Source organism: Neoarius graeffei, chromosome 17 (assembly GCF_027579695.1).
Source record: "Neoarius graeffei isolate fNeoGra1 chromosome 17, fNeoGra1.pri, whole genome shotgun sequence".
NCBI lineage: Eukaryota > Metazoa > Chordata > Actinopteri > Siluriformes > Ariidae > Neoarius > Neoarius graeffei.
Genome location: NC_083585.1, coordinates 27,056,434 through 27,079,152, shown reverse-complemented (window position 1 = coordinate 27,079,152; position 22,719 = coordinate 27,056,434).

The following is a 22,719-nucleotide window of genomic DNA, read 5'->3' as shown; positions in this document are numbered from 1 at the left end:
CGAAATGTTGTGGAAGGACCTGAAGCAAGCAGTTCATGTGAGGAAACCCACCAACATCCCAGAGTTGAAGCTGTTCTGAACGGAGGAATGGGCTAAAATTCCTCCAAGCCGGTGTGCAGGACTGATCAACAGTTACCGGAAACGTTTAGTTGCAGTTATTGCTGCACAAGGGGGTCACACCAGATACTGAAAGCAAAGGTTCACTTACTTTTGCCACTCACAGATATGTAATATTGGATCATTTTCCTCAATAAATAAATGACCAAGTATAATATTTTTGTCTCATTTGTTTAACTGGGTTCTCTTTATCTACTTTTAGGACTTGTGTGAAAATCTGATGATGTTTTAGGTCATATTTATGTAGAAATATAGAAAATTCTAAAGGGTTCACAAACTTTCAAGCACCACTGTATAATGTGCACCATAGAAAAGATTACCCTAACAAATACTCTTCTATTGGATTTTAGAGATGACATATATTAACTGGGTAGAAAAATAGTGAGACTTGGTACTTTCTCACTTAGTCACTATGGCTTACAGGAAGTGGGATGAAAAAGACTCAGGGAATGTCAGATTTTTTTTTACACAGTCTTGGACCCCTGCTGTGTTTGGTTAGTGGCTACAGAATTAACTGTATGTCCATATGTTGTAATTATGAGTGTGTGTGTGTGTGTGTGTGTGTGTGTGTGTGTGTGTGTGTGTGTGTGTGTGTGTGTTTGAGTGTTAGAGAGAGAGAGAGAACACACAAGCAAGAGGAAGAATTTAGAAGCAATATGTTATCAATTATGATGTTTGACCTTTTTTGCAGTACAAAGTTGAAGCCAGGAAAAGCGAAAGAAAAGAGAAAGCAAGAATGTGCACGCCAGAAGATTGAGAACAATGGTCTAAGAGATAAGCAAAAATGGGATCCTTATGGCTACTACACTCAACAAACAACAAATGATGAAAAACAAAGGCTTATTCTATTAATTTCAGCTAATATCTATCAAGTCCTCTTCTGACATACAGTATGTCATCTCCTCCTCCAGCACCTGTCCAAGGATGCGATATCACATGGAGATTCTCAAACACGTCTCAGAAAAAATGTAATTAGCTCATCAATGTAACTTTTCTTATTGGCTAAATAAACATAATGATTCTCTGAACTGGGAGCATGCTGAATTCTGTTAGGTCTCATGATGGATATGGATAGAGTTGTTGATCAGCATCTTCTCTTAAAGAAATTGAGGAATACAGTAATTGTAATATTCATTGTGAGTAAAAGTACCTTTCAAATGTCTACTGGCAGATGACAAGACAGAAGAACCACATGCTCCAATTAGATTGCATGAACACATTTTGTTTTAAAAGGAGACTCACTTACTTCCAGTTGTTGTCAAATTGACATTGGGACAGACGACACCATGTTTTTCAATCTTGCATGCATGTTTCAAATTCCTCAACATTGTGGATGTTGGTATCTTGGAGAAGCGTATCAACAAAAATTGCTTGAGGTCTCCCTTTCTCTGCTTGACCACGGTTAGGAATCCAAGTAACAATTTGCTGTGCAGGTGAGGTTTTACCTTTGAATGTATGTCCTGCAAGTTTCAGATGCCGCTGCTTGATGATGTTTGATACTTTGATCAAATCTCCATACAGTTCTTCATTGGTAAATCTATCAGACTAACTCAAATTATATACCATGCACAGCATGTCTCATTTAAGGATCTTTCTTCTTGAGCAGTGAGAGACCACGTAGCACTTCTATAAAGCAGAATTGTTTCAGTAGTCGCTCTGAAGAGCTGGTTTTAGAGAGGTTCCATCCATCCATCCATCCATCCATCCATCCATCCATCCACCCATTATGCATAACCAATTATCCTGTGCAGGGTCATGGGCAAATTGGAGCCTATCCCAGCTGACTATGGGCAAGAGGCCGGGTACACCCTGGACAAGTCACCAGATCATCGCAGGGCTGACAGATAGAGACACACTCACATTCACACCTACGGTCAATTTAGAGCCACCAATTAGCCTAACCCCCTAGAGTTGGCCTAGTGGTTAGCGTGTCCGCCTCTCGATCGGGAGATTGCGAATTCTACTCGTGGTCGGGTCATACCAAAGACCATCATAAAAATGGTACCTACTGCCAATACAGCTGCAAATGGGGAGTCAAACTCTCACAGTTGCCAGAGAACTAGTCCCTGACTGTAACCCTAGCTATGTAATAGGCAAGAGGCCAAGGGCTACGGAAACGGAGATCGGCGCCGCCCTATGGCATGGGAAGGACTTTGATTTTTTTAAAATTAGCCTAACCTGCATGTCTTTTGACTGCGGGGGAAACTAGAGCACAGACACGGAGAGAACATGCAAACGCCACACAGAAATGCCCCTGTTGGCCACTGACTCGAACCCAGAACCTTCTTGCTGTGAGGCAACAGCGGTAACCACTACACCACCATGCCGCTCATTTTAGAGAGGCTGCACTTCCATATTTTCAACATTTTATGCAGTGATTGAATGAATGAATTAAAAAAAACAAGTATGGAAAGCATGTTAGACTTGTACAGAGACCTTGTTTGTAAAATTATTGAAAAGATATTATAAGCTGGAAAAGGGAAGAACCTATATTTGAGCCATGATCTTTGCATTTTGTATCATCTCCCTGGAAGGTCTATATCCAGGCTTGATAATGTAATGAGTTTTTTTTTTTTAAATGAGAGTTTTAAACGGGGCGGCACGGTGGTGTAGTGGTTAGCGCTGTCGCCTCACAGCAAGAAGGTCCTGGGTTCGAGCCCCGGGGCCGGCGAGGGCCTTTCTGTGTGGAGTTTGCATGTTCTCCCCGTGTCCACGTGGGTTTCCTCTGGGTGCTCCGGTTTCCCCCACAGTCCAAAGACATGCAGGTTAGGTTAACTGGTGACTCTAAATTGACCGTAGGTGTGAATGTGAGTGTGAATGGTTGTCTATGTGTCAGCCCTGTGATGACCTGGCGACTTGTCCAGGGTGTACCCCGCCTTTCGCCTGTAGTCAGCTGGGATAGGCTCCAGCTTGCCTGCGACCCTGTAGAAGGATAAAGCAGCTAGAGATAATGAGAATGAGAGTTTTAAACTGAAATATACTTGTAAAAGTACAAGTCATGATCCAGGTAAAATATAAAATCCTTAACATGATATTCTTTATAGTAACAAAGTATAATTGATTTTCTACATCTCAGTGTGAGCAATCAGTGAACAAACAGTCTTCACCAAAGCTGACATTTGTGTTTACAGCAGTGCTGATTATCAGTGAATCTTCTGTTGGAAATTCATTCTGTCCTTACTTCTGGAAAACAGCTTAGGCGAAAAGTATGCTAGTATAACAGCCATCCTACGTTTACGTGTAAAAGACTCGTGTGCATTTGTCTGTCTTTTTCTTCTCCATAACTTCTCAAATATTCCAAGCATTCATTTACAAGCACAGAAACCAAGTGGACCCAAACAAAGTTACTGCCACCAGCTGTGGCAAAAGATTCCAAGCTGCAAAGCTCTACCCCATTTCTCTGCTGCCACAGGAACAGGTGGAGGGCCTGGCACTGCATTTTACCAAGCATTCGACTCCACTAGGATCAACTCCAAAGTCACAGACAGCAAATGGTCTCACAGGCTGTGTGTGAGATGGACAGAGACAGGATGCAACTTACTGTTTACTTCCCCAAAGGCTCAAGCCGTTTCCTGCTGGTCATTTGGTCACTGAACACAAAGTCAGTGACTTACTGTATGTTTACCCGTCATGTATCTCAGTTCTTTATACGGCTAAAAAAAAAAATTAAAAGGCTCATTTTGTTTTATTAAGGCTCCGTACTCAGTTGCACCAGTTTTCCTCATAGATCAGTTCTTCTCATAGTGTAAAGTTTATCCTAAATTCTATGTCAGACATTTTTAATACTAGTTTTGGACAGAATTTCAGTTACATAACAGACACTTAAGGTGTAACTAGCATTGCATTAAAAGTGAATATACACTCACCGGCCACTTTAACAGGAACTTGTTCTTGATTCTAAGATTCCTGTTCTTGGCTGCAGGAGTGGAACCTAATGTGTTCTTCTTTCTGCTGTTGCATGCTGAGATGCTTTTCTGCTCACCACGGTTGTAAAGAGTGATTATAGGAGTTACTATATCCTTCCTGGCAGCTTGAGCCAATCTGGCCATTTTCCTCTGACCTCTCTTATCAGCAAGGTGTTTGTTTCCACCCACAGAACTGTCACTCACTCAATTATTGTTTTTTGCACCATTCTATATAAACTCTAGAGACTGTTGTGTGTGAAAACCCCAGGAGATCAGCAGTTTTTGAAATAAATAAACCAGTCCATCTGGCTCAAACCAACACCCATGCTACAGTTAAAGAAAATCACACTTTGAGATCACAATTTTTCCCATTCTGATGTTTGAAGTGAACATTAACTGAAGCTCTTGATTTGTATCTGCATGATTTTATGCATTGTGCTGCTGTCAAGGGATCAGCTGATTAGAGAACTGCATAAAACAACAGGTGGATGGGTGTACAGCAAAACTCTGTTGTACAGATGGTTTTTGAAATTTGCAATCAGTAGAGAACCAAAATAAATGTTTATTCATGATATTAGATAGTAAGCTAGTTAAGGTCCATGTCTTCCATCTGCCACATATTTACTTACAGTATAGTATAGTCAAGCCATAAATATTTGGACACTCACAAATTTGTGATTCGAGCTGTTTACTACAGTACATTGGTAAGACAGAGTAAATACTAGGATAAATGAAAAAGTTAGCTAGCCTTATATAATAGGTAAGGTAAAATGTTCCAAATGATGAATTGGTCAATGGATGAAACTCAAGCAACAGAATACAAAAAGCATATTTTAACAAAATAATAATAAATAGGTTAAGGAGGTTGAATAATTTGTACATTTGTCTGTTATTCTGGTGGCACAGTGGTGTAGTGGTTAGCACTATCGCTTCACAGCAAGAAGGTTCTGGGTTTGAGCCCAGTAGCCAACGGGGGCCTTTCTGTGTGGAGTTTGCATGTTCTCCCTGTGTCTGTGTGGGTTTCCCCCACAGTCCAAATACACGGAGGTTAAGTTAACTGGTGGCTCTAAACTGACCGTAGGTGTGAGTGTGAATGGTTGTTTGTCTCTAAGCGTCAGCCCTGCAATGATTTGACGACTTGTCCAAGGTGTATCCTGCCTCTTGCTCATAGTCAGCTGGGATAAGCTCCAGCTTGCCTGTGACCCTGCACAAGATAAGTGATACGGATAATGGATGGGTCTACTATTCCATAAATATTCATTTTCTATACCACTTATCGCGGCATGGTGCTGTAGTGGTTAGCACTGTCACCTCACAGCAAGAAGGTCCTGGGTTCGAGCCCAGCGGCCGGCAAGGGCCTTTCTGTGTGGAGTTTGCATGTTCTCCGCGTGTCTGCGTGGGCTTCCTCCGGGTGCTCCGGTTTCCCCCACAGTCCAAAGACATGGAGGTTAGGCTAATTGGTGGCTCTAAATTGACCGTTCGTGTCAATGTGAGTGCGAATGGTTGTTTGTCTCTGTGTCAGCCCTACAATGACCTGGCAACTTGTCCAGGGTGTACCCCGCCTCTCGCCCATAGTCAGCTGGGATAGGCTCCAGCTTGCCTGCAACCCTGTAGAACAGATAATCGATGGATGGATATACCACTTATCCATTGCAGGTCGTGAGGAAGCCGGAGCCAGTCTCAGCTGACAGTGAGAGTTGGAGTACATCCTGGATGGGTCACCAATCCATCGCAGGGCCAACACAGAAAGACAGACAGCCATTCACACTCACACCTATGGGTAATTTAAAGTAGCCAGTTGAACTAAGCTGTAGGTCTTTGGACTGTGAGTGGAAACCAGAGCACCCAGAGGAAATGCATGCAGGCACAGGGTGAACATGCAGATTCCTCACAGAAAGGCCCAATTCGGAACTCAGAACCTTCTTGCTGTGAGACGACAGTTTTAACCATAGCACCACCATGTCGCCCCTATTGTTGTTGTTAGCTGTTGATGTATATTTGATATAAATATACCTTGAGTTAAAATTAAATAATGAATATGGCACAAATTGCAGACTTTCAGCTTTAATTTGAGGCAATTTACATGTAATTGTAGGAATTGCAGCACTTTTTATGTTATCCCCCCACCCCCTTAAGGGACCAAAAGTACTTGGATAATTGCCTGCACAACTGTGTGTGTGTGTTTGCGCACGAAAAAGATATTTCCTCATTTAAGCAGGTAAATTTCAAGTGTGCCATTTGCATTTTGAAAGAATAATTTGAAATCCAAAATGCTGTGACTGTGACAGTGAAGCAAGCCATTATTAAACAAGAACATTAGGTGTGGCCAAATCAGCAATTTGGTACATTCCTAAAAATAAAGAATGGTGCTCCTGATCACTGGTAAGATCAGGAACACCAAAATTCCTGAGAGACCACTGAAACAACTGTGGTGGATGACAGAAGAATTCTGTTGAAGAAAAACCCCTTCATGACAGTTGGGCAGATCAAGAACGCTCTCCAGGAGGCACATCTGTGTTCAAATCAACAACCAAGAGAAGGCATCACCAGAGTAAATACAGTGTGTTTACCACAAGATGTAAACCATTGGTAAACCTCAAAAACAGGAGGACCAGATTAGAGCTTGTCAAAAACATAAAAAAAACAACAACTTGTACTCGAATGACAGGAAGAGAAGAGTATCGACAAGGGAAGGAACTGCTTGTGATCTGAAGCATACTACCTCATCTTATGGTGCGAACATGCATGACTGCCAGTGGAGCTGGTTCCCTTTTATTTATTGTTACATTACAGTGGATATAAAAAGTGTACACACCTTGTTAAAATGATAGTTTTTTTCTGATGTAAAAAAAAAAATGAGGCCATGATAAATAATTTCAAAACTTTTCCCACCTTTAATGTGACCTATAACCTGTACAATTCAACTGAAAAACAAACAAATCTGTTGGGGTAAAAAGCGTACAATAAGCTGGTTGCATAAGTGTGCACACCCTTAAACTAATACTTTGTTGAAGCACCTTTTGATTTAATTACAGCATTCAGTCTTTTTGGGTCGGAGTCTATCAGCCTGCCACATCTAGACTTGGCAATATTTGCCCACTCTTCCTTGCAAAAGCGCTCCAAATCTGTCAGATTGCAAGGGCATCTCTTGTGCACAGCCCTCTTCAGGTCACCCAACAGATTTTCAATTGGGTATAGGTCTGGGCTCTGGCTGGGCCATTCCAAAACTTTTTTGGGGTCATTGTCGTGTTGAAAGATGAAATTCCTCTTCATCTTTATTTTTCTAGCAGACACCTGAAAATTTTGGGCCAAAATTGACTGGTATTTAGAACTATTCATAATTCCCTCCACCTTGACTAAAGCCCCTGTTCCAGCTGAAGAAAAACAACCCCAAAACATGATGCTGCCACCACCATGCTTCACCGTGGGTATGGTGTTCTTTTGGTGATGCACAGTGTTTGTTTTTGCACCAAACATACCTTTTGGAATTGTGACCAAAAAGTTCAACCTTGGTTTCATCAGACCATAACACATTTTCCCACATGCTTTTGGGAGAGTTGATTTTTTTTTTTTTTGCAAAATTTAGCCAGGCCTGGAAGTTTTTCTTTGACCCTACCTCATAGTCCAGACATATGGAGAATACGGGAGATTGTTGTCACATGTAGTACACAACCAGTACTTGCCAGAAATTCCTGCAGCTCCTTAAGTGTTGCTGTCGGCCTCTCGGCAGCCTCCCTGACCAGTTTTTGTCTTGTCTTTTCATCAATTTTGGAGGGGCGTCCAGTTCTCGGTAATATCACTGTTGTCCCACATTTTCTGCACTTCTTGATGACTGTCTTCACTGTGCTCCATGGTATATCTAATGCCGTGGAAATGTTTTTGTACCCTTCTTCTGGCTGATACCTTTCAACAATGAGATCCCTGTGATGCTTTGTAAGCTCACATGACTTTTGCTGGAGGATGCAACTGAGTAAATGTCTGAACTTTATTTGGGGTTAATCAGAGTCATTTTAATAGATGGCAGGTGTGAACCCAAAAAGACTGAATGCTGTAATTAAATCAAAAGGTGCTTCAACAAAGTATTAGTTTAAGGGTGTGCACATTTATGCAATCAGCTTATTGTACTTTTTTTATTTTTTATGTTTTCCCTCGGGCGGCACGGTGGTGTAGTGGTTAGCGCTGTTGCCTCACAGCAAGAAGGTCCTGGGTTCGAGCCCCGGGGCCGGCGAGGGCCTTTCTGTGTGGAGTTTGCATGTTCTCCCCGTGTCCGCGTGGGTTTCCTCCGGGTGCTCCGGTTTCCCCCACAGTCCAAAGACATGCAGGTTAGGTTAACTGGTGACTCTAAATTGACCGTAGGTGTGAGTGTGAATGGTTGTCTGTGTCTATGTGTCAGCCCTGTGATGACCTGGCGACTTGTCCAGGGTGTACCCCGCCTTTCGCCCGTAGTCAGCTGGGATAGGCTCCAGCTTGCCTGCGACCCTGTAGAACAGGATAAAGCGGCTAGAGATAATGAGATGAGATGTTTTCCCTCTAATTTGTTTGTTTTTCAATTTAATTATACAGGTTATAGGTCACATTAAAGGTGGGAAAAGGTTTGTAATTATTTATCGTGGCCTCATTTTTTTTTTTTACATCAGAAAAACCAATCATTTTAACGGGGTGTGTACACTTTTTACATCCACTGTACATTACAGGCATTTAGCAAAACACTCTTATCCAGAGCGACATACAACATACCCAGAGCAGCCTGGGGAGCAGTTGGATGTTAGGTGCCTTACTCAAGGGTACTTCAGCCATTCCTGCTGGTCCAGGGAATTGAACAGGCAACCTTTTGGTCCCAAAGCTGCTTCTCTAACTATTAGACCATAGCTTCCCCAGCACTACATCTGGTGATGTGTCTGTTGTGAGCAGCAGGATGAATTCTGAAGTGTAGAGGGCTAATATTATCTGCTCAGATTCAGCCAAATGTGTCAAAACCCACTGGATAACGCAAGGGCGTAGGTTTGGTCTCAGCTTTGGTAGGGACAATACCAATCCCCCCCCCCCCAAACACCAATCCTCTGCCAAACTACTTACTTAACCACCCATACTATTACATGCACAAGTAGAGCATAATACATATGATATAACGACATAATGCTGAACAATTTAATGCTTTATTTACTATTTCTAATGGAAAACACTGCAAATGGTACATAAAGTTCGAGTACTTGCTTGATGGCGATTAAAGCTGTCAGTGGCATTTTTCCAGTTACCAAAACCATTTAAGCAAAATGCAGGGTCATTCTTTTTTTCCAGAGTGGTCTTTTTGATTGTGAATGCCTTGACACACTCAAAACAAAGAACTTTTTGTAGTGTGGGACTATAATGCAGCCATGGATAGCGATTATACCACTTTGCCTGAAACCATAGCTTCTTGTTTGGCAGTTGCTGTACTACAATGAATTTTGGATCAGGCTGGTATGGTTTACTCCCCATGTCCAGAACACTGCTACACTGACTTGCTTGAGAGTCACTGTCACTCACACTGACTGTCTCCTAGAGCAGCCTTTCTCAACCAGGGTGCCATGGCACCCTGGGGTGCCGTCTGGCTTTGTTAGGGGTGCCGTCAAAAAATTATACATTCTAACATTGAAATAAATAAAATGAATTAAAATTCCAAAAAACAATAGTTACACTAATGCAGATCATCGCTGCCTCATGCATCATCAAAATTGTCTCACGGCCCCGTTTCCCATGTCACAACGTCACTGCCAGGGTCAGCGTATGGTCAGCATGACTGCGTATATTTTATATGGGGGTGCCTTGAGAATTTGCATACTTCTGAAGGGTGCCGTGACTGAAAAAAGGTTGAGAAACACTGTCCTAGAGAGCAAACAAAACTTAACCTGGTCTGTATTCACAGTAGCAAGATTTTATAAAGAGTAACACTAACAACGAAGTAGGTTGACTAAAATAATTTGCTTGTAATGCATAGTATCTCCCATCACAGAATCAAAATCTCACCTGGAGCCCTGCAGTTTCAGCCACTTCTGACCCTACCTGTCCTATAGTATCTTCACAGGATGTCTGAACATCCTATATGTTAAAAAAAAAAAAAAATATATATATATATATATATATATATATATATATATATATATATATATATATATATATACTGAATAAATTGCAGACCTACAGTGGTGCTTGAAAGTTTGTGAACCCTTTAGAATTTTCTATATTTCTACATAAATATGACCTAAAACGTCATCAGATTTTCACACAAGTCCTAAAAGCAGATAAAGAGAACCCAGTTAAACAAATGAGATAAAAATATTATACTTGGTCATTTATTTATTGAGGAAAATGATCCAATATTCCATATCTGTGAGTGGTAAAAGTATGTGAACCTTTGCTTTCAGTATCTGGTGTGACCTCCTTGTGCAGCAATAACTGCAACTAAAAATTTGCGGTAACTGTTGATCAGTCCTGCACACCGGCTTGGAGGAATTTTAGCCCATTCCTCCGTACAGAACAGCTTCAACTCTGGGATGTTGGTGGGTTTCCTCACATGAACTGCTCGCTTCAGGTCCTTCCACAACATTTCGATTGGATTAAGGTCAGGACTTTGACTTGGCCATTCCAAAACATTAACTTTATTCTTCTTTAACCATTCTTTGGTAGAACGACTTGTGTGCTTAGAGTCGTTGTCTTGCTGCATGACCCACCTTCTCTTGAGATTCAGTTCATGGACAGATGTCCTGACATTTTCCTTTAGAATTCGCTGGTATAATTCAGAATTCATTGTTCCATCAATGATGGCAAGCCATCCTGGCCCAGATGCAGCAAAACAGGCCCAAACCATGATACTACCACCACCATGTTTCACAGATGGGATAAGGTTCTTATGCTGGAATGCAGTGTTTTCCTTTCTCCAAACATAACGCTTCTCATTTAAACCAGAAAGTTCTATTTTGGTCTCATCCATCCACACACCATTTTTCCAATAGCCTTCTGGCTTGTCCACGTGATCTTTAGCAAACTGCAGACGAGCAGCAATGTTCTTTTTGGAGAGCAGTGGCTTTCTCCTTGCAACCCTGCCATGCACACCATTGTTGTTCAGTGTTCTCCTGATGGTGGACTCATGAACATTAACATTAGCCAATGTGAGAGAGGCCTTCAGTTGCTTAGAAGTTACCCTGGGGTCCTTTGTGACCTCACTGACTATTACACGCCTTGCTCTTGGAGTGATCTTTGTTGGTCGACCACTCCTGGGGAGGGAACAATGGTCTTGAATTTCCTCCATTTGTACACAATCTGTCTGACTGTGGATTGCTGGAGTCCAAACTCTTTAGAGATGGTTTTGTAACCTTTTCCAGCCTGAAGAGCATCAACAGCGCTTTTTCTGAGGTCCTCAGAAATCTCCTTTGTTCGTGCCATGATACACTTCCACAAACATGTGTTGTGAAGATCAGACTTTGATAGATCCCTGTTCTTTAAATAAAACAGGGTGCCCACTCACACCTGATTGTCAGCCCACTGATTGAAAACATCTGACTCTAATTTCACCTTCAAATTAACTGCTAATCCTAGAGTTTCACATACTTTTGCCACTCACAGATATGTAATATTGGATCATTTTCCTCAATAAATAAATGACCAAGTATAATATTTTAGTCTCATTTGTTTTACTGGGTTCTCTTTATCTATTTTTAGGACTTGTGTGAAAATCTGATGATGTTTTGGGTCATATTTATGCAGAAATATAGAAAATTCTAAAGGGTTCACAAACTTTCAAGCACCACTGTATCTTGGGATACATAGTTCTATGTATTACACCTACATTTATTTCACATCAATTTGAAATATTAAGGAAATAAGCTGACATTTTCTGCTAGCCTATTCAAAATACATCACAACCAAAACACATAGTCCTAATTTTCCAAAGATCCTTCCGTTTCATTGCTAATCCTTTGATGCTTCTAAATGCCTTAACATTCAGACCTCACCTGAAGCCCTCCAGCTTCTTCTCGCTCAACCTGCTCTTGATCCTTTGTACTGGATTTCTGAGTTTCCTATGTGATCAAATAATGTGTTAATGAAAATTAACCAGAAACCTAACATTAGTAAGAATACACCTTTTATCATGCAAATGTATTTGGCCTAAGCTACTAATAAAACAACCGAAATTATGGAATGACTTGACATGACTATATTAATATGACATGATGACATCCTCACTTCAAGCACTGATTCCTCATTAACCGGTTTGCATCGGCCTTATGCTGTCTTTCCTGTACACAAATGATTCATTAATTAGCTTTCATAGTGTCAGCTTTAATAGTAGCCTTAGTAACAGGCTACACTAACTTTAGCCTACCAATTTCTACAGCAAAATGGGAGATGGTTAGCATTTTGGCATGAATTGCATGGTTAATATTATTACCCCTTGTCATTAATATGTAGGCTCATTAGCAGTCTCTCAATTTTCCACAGTAGAAAGACTGGTGGTAGCCTAGTCTATAACATTTTGCAATGATAGGTTTGCGTTGCGGCGGCACGGTGGTGTAGTGGTTAGCGCTGTCGCCTCACAGCAAGAAGGTCCTGGGTTCAAGCCCCGGGGCCGGCGAGGGCCTTTCTGTGCGGAGTTTGCATGTTCTCCCCGTGTCCGCGTGGGTTTCCTCCGGGTGCTCCGGTTTCCCCCACAGTCCAAAGACATGCAGGTTAGGTTAACTGGTGACTCTAAATTGACCATAGGTGTGAGTGTGAATGGTTGTCTGTGTCTATGTGTCAGCCCTGTGATGACCTGGCGACTTGTCCAGGGTGTACCCCGCCTTTCACCCGTAGTCAGCTGGGATAGGCTCCAGCTTGCCTGCGACCCTGTAGAAGGATAAAGCGGCTAGAGATAATGAGATGAGGTTTGCGTTGCGTTGTAGGCTATAGCTAAATAATGTCAACCTGTTCTGGGCACTACTTACTCTCTGTGTTTTGAAATAGCTCCGTATATCTTTTTTCTTTTTTGGTGGCATTGTCTAGGTTATCTACAAAGCAGATAATCGGACTAAATGAGTTTGAATACCAAGGTAACAGTAATGTTAAGTTGTACACTTTTCTGAAGACATACAGTTGCAGGCTATCACAGATGACTTACGTTACCAGCACAACACACGGGCCTGTGGTCTCTTCGTCATTACCACCACTAGAAGCGCTTTGTTTACGTCCATGTGAGGAGAACGTGAGCCTGCAGACTCTCTGTTTCAGCCAATGAAATTGCAGCATGGATAACTCTGTCACGTCGAAAAAAATAGTGACTAAGATTATAGCCTACTATTGAGTTCACAAAAAATATGTGAATAAATTCATATTTTGTAAAATAAAAATAAAATGCTAAATATTGGTAGGGACTATTTTGCCATCCTAAAATATCGGTTGTGACATGTCCCTATGGTCCATATGCAAACCTACACCCTTGGGATAACGCTTTACAGTGTAGATGAACAATGACCTGAAGCATACTCCAAAAGCAACCCAGGGCATTTTTTCGGCAAAGCAGCGGAATATTCTCCAATGGCAAAGTCAGTCACCTGACCTGAATCCAACTGAGCATGCATTTTACTTGCTGAAGGCAAAATCCCCCAAGAACAAGCAGGAACTGAAGACAGTTGCAGTAAAGGCCTGGCAAACCATCCTTAAAGAAGAAACCCAGCTTCTGGTGATGTGTCTGGGTTCCAGGCTTTACAAAGTCATTGGAAAGACAGTCATGCAAAGGATTTGCAATCACGTGTTTTAAAATTTCAATTTAATTTATGAGTGTTAGTTTGTCCAATTACTTTTGGTCCCTTAAAAAGCCACCAGTAGTAGAACAGCTGATCAGTTCAGTACAAGTAGTATTGTAAGGTGAATGTTGGACACCACAAGGAATGCTCTGCAGGTTCACCGTCCCAGAACACTGTCAGGCCAATCAGTTAGTTAGAAAAAAGTTTGATATGACCATAAGGTCACCAATGTATGTAAGGCGAGCATATCTACCACCAAGACATGCAGCTCTCCCACCTCTCCCACTCTTTTTTCTGAGGTGATTGGCAATAAAAGGCAATTAATTGTGCTAACTGTGCTAGCTACAATAATGTGGAATGTAAATATATCCATGACAAATTTACACACATAATATCTCTTGACTTTGTACTTATAGCATAATTATGAATAGTGTTGTAATCAAGACCACCTAAACCATGACCAAGACCAGAGTGTATCAAGACTGAGACATGACCAAGATTTTGAGGGTTGAGACCAAGTCAAGACCAAGACCAAGGCAGGGTGAGATCAAGTCAAAACCAGTACCAGACCAGTGGGTGTGAAGGGGGGAGGTGTGACAGCCATTAACAGTAATGAAAATTTCAAATTTGCGATGAGTCATGTTATTGGTTGCATTTGAAACAGGAAGTTTTACATCCAATCACAGTAATGATGTTAACAAATAAATCAGACAATGCATTGGCAATTTAGTGATCTCCTCACAGTTGTGGTCTTGACTGGTCTTGAAATGAAATCTTGAGTCTCTATGTCCAAAACCGAGACGAGACAGACCAAGAAAAAATGCGGTTGATTCCAAGACAAGACCTAGACCATCAAAAAGTGGTCTTGAGATCGGTCTTGAGACCAAGGTCTGTCTCAAGTACTACAACACTAATTATGGTGTATTCATAAGAATAAACAAATATATGTTAAAAAAGAAGAAGCTAAATTGATCATGAAAAAGTCAGACTCCATGAATTACCAACATTCGTTTTTTTTTTTTTTTGCAACATTTGTTGCAAAGCTGTTCTTGGCAATTACAGCTTCAAGATGTCTACGGTAAGAAGTAATCATCTTTTTGCAGCATTATGGTTCAATTTTGGCCCATTTCTCTTGCCAAGCCATCTTTAATTCCCCAAGGTTATGATGGCCCTGCTGATGGACTTAGAATTTCAAAATGTTCAATGGGATTCAAGTCAGGAGATTGGCTCGGACATTCACACACCTGCTTGAGTTACTTTAGCTGTATGTTTGGTGGTGTTGTTTTGTTGAAATGTCCATCTTCTCCTCAGTCAGTTTTTGGCCAATGAGTTTGAATTCTCCTCTCCATACGTTACCCCATTCGTGTTTCCTTTGAAATGAGTTCTGATTGTCTAAACGCTTTTAGATGTGCATCTCTGTGCTTGTTTTTTTAAGCAGAGGAGTTTTGTGTGAGGTGTAGGGATGGAAATGATTGCTGTGCAGTTTATTGCTTATTGTTCTCTGTGTAACTGTTGTTCCTGATGCTTTCAAGTCATCCTGCAACTCATTTTAAATGATTGCTGGCTTCTCTCTTACCTTCCTTATCATAAGTCATTTAAGTAATATTGGCTAGCTTTTTTCGTGGTATGTCAGATATATTCCATACAGCTAGCATGATATTGAACTCGTCTTTGACTCGTCTGATATACCATGAAAGAAAGCTAGCCATTATTATTATTATTATTATTATTATTATTATTATTATTATTATCCCCTTCGGACATAATGTGTACAATTGTACACAAAGTTCCATAGCATTTTTCCTTGTGTTCGAAGGGGTTGTACATACACACTCTCTTTTCCAGTTTTTCAATGTCTCTTGGTATGTTTTTCTTTTGTAAATATGCGTGAAGAATATCTAATGAAGTTTTGGTAGTCTTTCTGGTGTTCAACGCATCTTTCTCTTTCCCAGTGAACAAAGAAATGCTTCTGTGCATGTGCAGCAGAAAACCCTCATCTCATTTTCTCTAGCCACTTTATCCTGTCCTGTAGGGTCGCAGGCAAGCTGGAGCCTATCCCAGCTGACTACGGGTAAAAGGCAGGGTACACCCTGGACAAGTCGCCAGGTCATCACAGGGCAACACATACCATAGACAACCATTCACAGTCAATTTAGAGCCACCAGTTAACCTAACCTGCATGTCTTTGGATTGTGGGGGAAACCGGAGCAAATCCACGCGGACAACATGTAAACTCCGCACAGAAAGGCCCTCACCGGCCACGGACCCGGACCTTCTTGCTGTGAGGCGACAGTGCTAACCACTACACCACCGTGCTGCTGCAGAAAACTCTTTCATCTAATATTTGCATCAGCTCTGACATGTGACACCATGTTGTCTTGACAACCATGCACTTTTGTAAACCATATTCAATGCTCATTCTCCATTGGGTAGAGTGACGTGGTACATGTAGGATAAGAGATATGCTAACAATATTGCATGCTATCAAACCAATGAATGAAACTTGCTAGAAGGGAATAGAACACATTTTTGTTCCATTGAAAAAGTGTCCTGTATGTACATATAATAATATAAAATATAATTAACAGTTTCATGAACTTACCACCTGCATATTATCAAGCCAACTGACAGATGTTATTAACATCTTTCATGTTATTTGTGTATTATGCTCTTAGGGCAGCACGGTGGTGTTAGCCACTGTCACCTCACAGCAAGAAGGTTCTGGGTTTGAGCCCAGCCGCTGGCGGGGGCCTTTCTGTGCGGAGTTTGCATGTTCTCCCCGTGTCTGCGTGGGTTTCATCCGGGTGCTCCGGTTTCCCCCACAGTCCAAAGACATGCAGGTTAGGTTAACTGGTGACTCTAAATTGACCGTAGGTGTGAATGTGAGTGTGGATGGTTGTTTGTCTCTGTGTCAGCCCTGCGATGACCTTGTGACTTGTCCAGGGTGTACCTCGCCTCTCACCCAAATGGGGCTTTTCCACTACCAACGCGGCTGAGTTGGGCTGAGCTGTGCGGTGCTGAATTGGGCTGAGTCGAGCTGAGTGGGGCTGTTGGGGTTGCATTTCGACTACAACCACGCTGAACCGTGCTGGCTGGAAGTGGGTGGACACATTGGGTGGAGTTAGCGAAAGTGGGTGGACGTCACGTGATGTCGTTAGGCGGCGCAAACAGTGGCATCAGTGACCTTTTAAGCGGTAGTCTCACGACCCGGAGAGTAAACAATAAACATGGAGGACATGGAGTCGTTAGTGTTGCTGGTCTTGGTGCTGTGGCTTGTCACCGACAATGCCAACAGATACTGGCAAGAGCGTATAGATGAGGTGAGGCGCATAAGGCTTCGTAATTCTTCTTCTTCCGGGTTTACAGTGTTTACAGATCCCAGCGTGCTCGCGGGGCATGTGTGGGCATGTGAGGACACTCCTCCTCACCAATCAGTGCACAGGGGAGTGTCTCCTCACGCCCCTAGCCCCACTCGGCTCGGTTGGGCTCACTTCAGCCCCACTCCAAAACCGTGCGAGTTTTGGGTGCTGAGTAAGGCTGAAGTGAGCTCAGTCGTGCTGCTCTGAGGTAGTCGAAACGCGAGCCGTGTTGGGCTGAAGTGAGCTGAAAAAGGGTAGTGGAAAAGGCCCAATAGTCAGCTGGGATAGGCTCCAGCTTGCCTGCGACCCTGTAAGACAGGATAAGTGGCTACAGATAATGGATGGATAGATGGATGCTCTTATGGCGGCATGGTGGTGTTAGCCACTGTCGCCTCACAGCAAGAAGGTATTGGGTTCAAGCCCAGCTGCTGGCGGGGGCCTTTCTGTGTGGAGTTTGCATGTTCTCCCCACGTCTGCGTGGGCTTCCTCCGGGTGCTCCGGTTTCCCCCACAATTCAAAGACATGCAGTTAGTTAACATGGGGCAGCCTTGGGCTGAAGTGCCCTTGAGCAAGGTACCTAACCCCTAACTGCTCCACGGGCGCTGTAGTGTGGCTGCCCACTGCTCTGGGTGTGTGTGCGCGTGTGTTCACTGCTTCAGATGGGTTAAATACAGAGGATGAATCTCACTGTGCTTGAAGTGTGCATGTGACAAATAACGGTTTCTTCTTCTTCCTATTTTTTGGTTTGTTAAAATTGTCTTTTGCATCAAATATTGCAGTAAACAGAAAAAATGCAGTCTGTTTTTATCACTTTCATTGTCTGACTTTTCTGTCACCTGTTTTTTATTCTGCTGCTTGATTTTCTTTCCATGATTTTTAGGGATTAATACATAAAGACAAGCATTGTAACACTAAAAGAGAACAACCTTAGCTATCTAACAATGTTGCTTTCTGTGGTTAAAAACCTCACTCTGTGTGACATTGTTTGATTGCTTAAGGCTAGTGATTAAGCAGCCTCATTTATTTTCCTTTTTGTAATCTAAAATCTACATTCTCGAGTAGAATCTAGAAATCTCTACAAACCAGTTCATTGCTCAATACATTTTTTTCATACACACACTCTTGGCCAGATATGGTAAACCTCGTCTTGTCTCGTCTTCTTCCGCTTTATCCGGGGCCGGGTCACGGAGGCAGCAGTCTGAGCATGGAAGCCCAAACTTCCCTTTCCCCAGACACCTCGGCCAGCTCCTCGGGAAGAACACCGAGGCATTCCCAGGCCAGCCGAGAGACATAGTCCCTCCAGCGTGTCCTGGGTCTTCCCCGGGGCCTCCTCCTGGGGGGACATGCCTGGAACACCTCCCCAGGGAGGTGTCCAGGAGGCATCCGAAAAAGATGCCCGAGCCACCTCAGCTGATTCCTCTCAATGTGGAGGAGCAGCGGCTCTACTCCGAGCTCCTCCCGAGTGACTGTGCTTCTCACCCTATCTCTAAGGGAGCGCCCAGCCACCCTGCGAAGGAAACTCATTTTGGCCGCTTGTATCCGCAATCTTGTCCTTTTGGTCATTACCCAAAGCTCATGACCATAGGTGAGAGTCGGAACGTAGATCGACCGGTAAATTGAGAGCTTCGCCTTTTGGCTCAGCTCCTTCTTCACCACGATATGGTAAACCTAATGATGATAATTGTGTTGATATGTGACTGATATAACATGCAATTATAATTTAGTATTCTTGAGAATATAATTATTAATTGCAACCAGGTGAAAAGGCAGCTGGTAAAACTTCACCTGAACAAGGCTGTGGGTCCAGATGGCATCAGTCTCAGGGTCCTGAAATCCTGTGCAGACCACTGTGCTGGATCCTACAGCACCTGTTCAACCTCAGCCTTGGGCAGGGGAAGGTGCCTGTGCTGTGGAAAACATCTTGCCTTGTTCCAGTTCCAAAGAAGCCTTCTCCATCGGTCCTCAATGACTACAGACCAGTTGCCTTGACATCACACATCATGAAGGTGCTGGAGAGACTGGTCTTGGCCCATCTAAGACCACAGGTGACCTCCTCCCTGGACCCCCTACAGTTTGCCTACTGTCCCAAGGTGGGGGTAGAGGATGCCATCATATACCTGCTCCAGAGAGTTCACTCTCACCTGGACAGAGCAGGCAGCACTGTGAGAATCATGTTTTTTTATTTCTCCAGTGCATTTAACACAATTCAGCCTGGACTGCTGGGTGAGAAGCTGCAGAGGATGCAGGTGGACACAACCATCACCTCCTGGATTATGGACTACCTCTCAGATAGGCCACAGTTTGTGCGGCTTGGGGGCTGTGTGTCTGAGCGGGTGACCAGCAGTACAGGAGCACCTCAGGGGACTGTTCTATCCCCTTTCCTCTTCACACTCCACACCTCTGACTTTCAATACAGCTCAGAGTCTTGTCATCTGCAGAAGTTCTCAGATGATTCTGCATTAGTGGGGTGTGTCGGGGGGGAGAGGAAACAGAGTATCGGCAGATGGTGGACCGCTTTGTGGAGTGGTGTGGTAACAACCACCTGCTCTTGAACGTGGCCAAGACTAAAGAGATGGTGGTGGATTTTAGAAGAAACAGGGCCAAGCCAAACACCATCACCATTCTGGGCAAGGAGATAGAGGTGGTAGAGAACTATAAATATCTGGGGGTGCATATTGACAATAAATTGGACTGGAAATGCAACACTGAAGCTGTCTACAAGAAGGGCCAGCGCAGGCTCTATTTCTTGAGGAAACTGAGGTCTTTTAATGTGTGTACTAACTTGCTACAAATTTTTTATCAGTCTGTGGTGGCAAGTGCAATTTTCTTTGCTGTCATCGGCTGGGGTAGCAGTATCAGGGCAAGTGATTCTAACAGACTAAACAAGCTGATTGGAAAAGCAGGCTCTGTGCTGGGGACTACTTTGGAACCCCTAGAGTTGGTGGTGGAGAGGAGAATGTTACAGAAATTGTTAAACATTATGGACAATGCATCACATCCTCTACACAGTACACTGGCAAAGCAAAAAAGTGTTTTCAGTTGGCGGCTTCGCCAGCTCAGTTGCAGTCGGGACAGATATAAGAGGACTTTCTTACCCACAGCAATAGCACTTTATAATGACTCCTCTCTGAGCAGAGAGAGACGACTTATTTTTTAATCTAAAATGTTGATGCATAGTACTGTGTTATGCCTCACTAAGCAGTTACAGTCTCACTTGCTACTTGGATATGTGTGTGTCTTGACAGCTACCTCACCTCTGGCTGTGTTTTGTGGTTGAATGTATTTGTGCTTATTTATTTATGTGTATTGTATGTGTGTTTGTTGTATATGTTTTTAAGGCTGCTGAAACAATGGAATTTCCCTCTGGGATGATTAAAGTATATCTAATCTAATCTAATCTAAAGTAGACACAACATTTGGTGAAAATGACCATAGAAAGATTGTTATATAAAAGTGCTCTCTAATGCATTCCGATACTTTTTGACCCATGTCCAGCTTTGAGTAACGTGTGCTTGTACAGCTGTGTTATTGCATCACCTCTCATCCACAACCCCCCCCCACAGCCCAATCATATCGACATGCACAATATCTGATAATATGTTTCTCAAGCTTCCAATTTTCTCCTTGACAACAAGGTCCTGACGTCCTGCAAACGTTTGTAACTGGTCTCCACCAACAGAGGCCCCACCATGGTTCCACATGTGTATTTCATGCCTCCTGCTGTGAATATGAATCATCAGTCATTCCTGCAAGCGTTCAACTTCATACAGCTAAGCAAGCTATTTCCATACTGACTTATATTTAAGTGTGAATAAGGCTGTAAGGTCATCTAACATTGGAGCTCTGGTATTTTGATTCTGGTTTACAGTCTCAACAGAAGTAACTGAGTCATTAATCTTTTTTGTCACATGTTGTGCACTAACACGGAGCTGTGATTTGGGTGGATGGGGTAACTACAATTGGCAGGCGTGAGATGGCTGGTGCCAGTCACCACACTTTCAAACTGTTTTAACAACTCTAGGTTAGAGCCAGTGACCAGAGTTCTGTAATTAGAGTAACCCAAGCCTGAGCCTGCAGCTCATGCCTGTTGAAATGTGGGTAGTGCGAAGGGAAACTTGGGCCAACTTGTCTCTCTACAGTGGTGCTTGAAAGTTTGTGAACCCTTTAAATTTTCTATATTTCTGCATAAATATGACCTAAAACATCATCAGATTTTCACACAAGTCCTGAAAGTAGATAAAGAGATCCCGGTTAAACAAATGAGACAAAAATATTATACTTGGTCATTTATTTATTGAGGAAAATGATCCAATATTACATATCTGTGAGTGGCAAAAGTATGTGAACCTCTAGGATTTAGATTCAAGATGTTTATTTGTCATATACACAATAACAGACACAGCGGTTTATTATTGGGTAATGAAATTCTTATTCTGCAACTGCCCGACCAAACTATGCTTACCAATATAAAAATAAATGTATATATAAAATATGAAATATAAAATATAAAGTGCATACGGAATGCAAAATATTAAAGTAGAATGAAAAACGAAGATAACATAAAAAAAGAGGCAATCAAACAAACAATGTGCAAACATAGAGGTAGATATACTGTGCAATGTCTTGTGCAAAATTGCTAATATAGAGGTAGATGGTGATTATAATCCGTGGTTCCAAAGCCTGATGGAAATATAGAGGTAGATGGTGATTATAATCCATGGTTCAAAAGCCTTATGGGGGTAAAAACTGTTTGTCAGTCTAGTAGTCCTTGCTTTCAGACTCCTGTAGCGTCTGCCAGATGGTAGGAGTGTGAATAGTCTGTGTTGTGGGTGTGATTTGTAGTTCATTTGAAGGTGAAATTAGAGTCAGGTGTTTTCAATCAATGGGATGACAATCAGGTGTGAGTGGGCACCCTGTTTTATTTAAAGAACAGAGATCTATCAAAGTCTGATCTTCACAACACACATTTGTGGAAGTGTATTATGACACGAACAAAGGAGATTTCTGAGGACCTCAGAAAAAGGTGTTGTTGATGCTCATCAGGCTGGAAAAGGTTACAAAACCATCTCTAAAGAGTTTGGACTCCACCAATCCACAGTCAGACAGATTGTGTACAAATGGAGGAAATTCAAGACCACTGTTACCTTCCCCAGGAGTGGTCGACCAACAAAGATCACTCCAAGAGCAAGGCGTGTAATAGTCGGCGAGGTCACAAAGAACCCCAAGATAACTTCTAAGCAACTGAAGGCCTCTTTCACATTGGCTAATTTTAATGTTCATGAGTCCACCATCAGGAGAACACTGAACAACAATGGTGTGCGTGGCAAAGTTGCAAGGAGAAAGCCACTACTCTCCAAAAAGAACATTGCTGCTCGTCTGCAGTTTGCTAAAGATCATGTGGACAAGCCAGAAGGATATTGGAAAAATGTTTTGTGGACAGATGAGACCAAAATAGAACTTTTTGGTTTCAATGAGAAGCGTTATGTTTGGAGAAAGGAAAACACTGCATTCCAGCAAAAGAACCTTATCCCATCTGTGGAACATGGTGGTGGTAGTATCAAGGTTTGGGCCTGTTTTGCT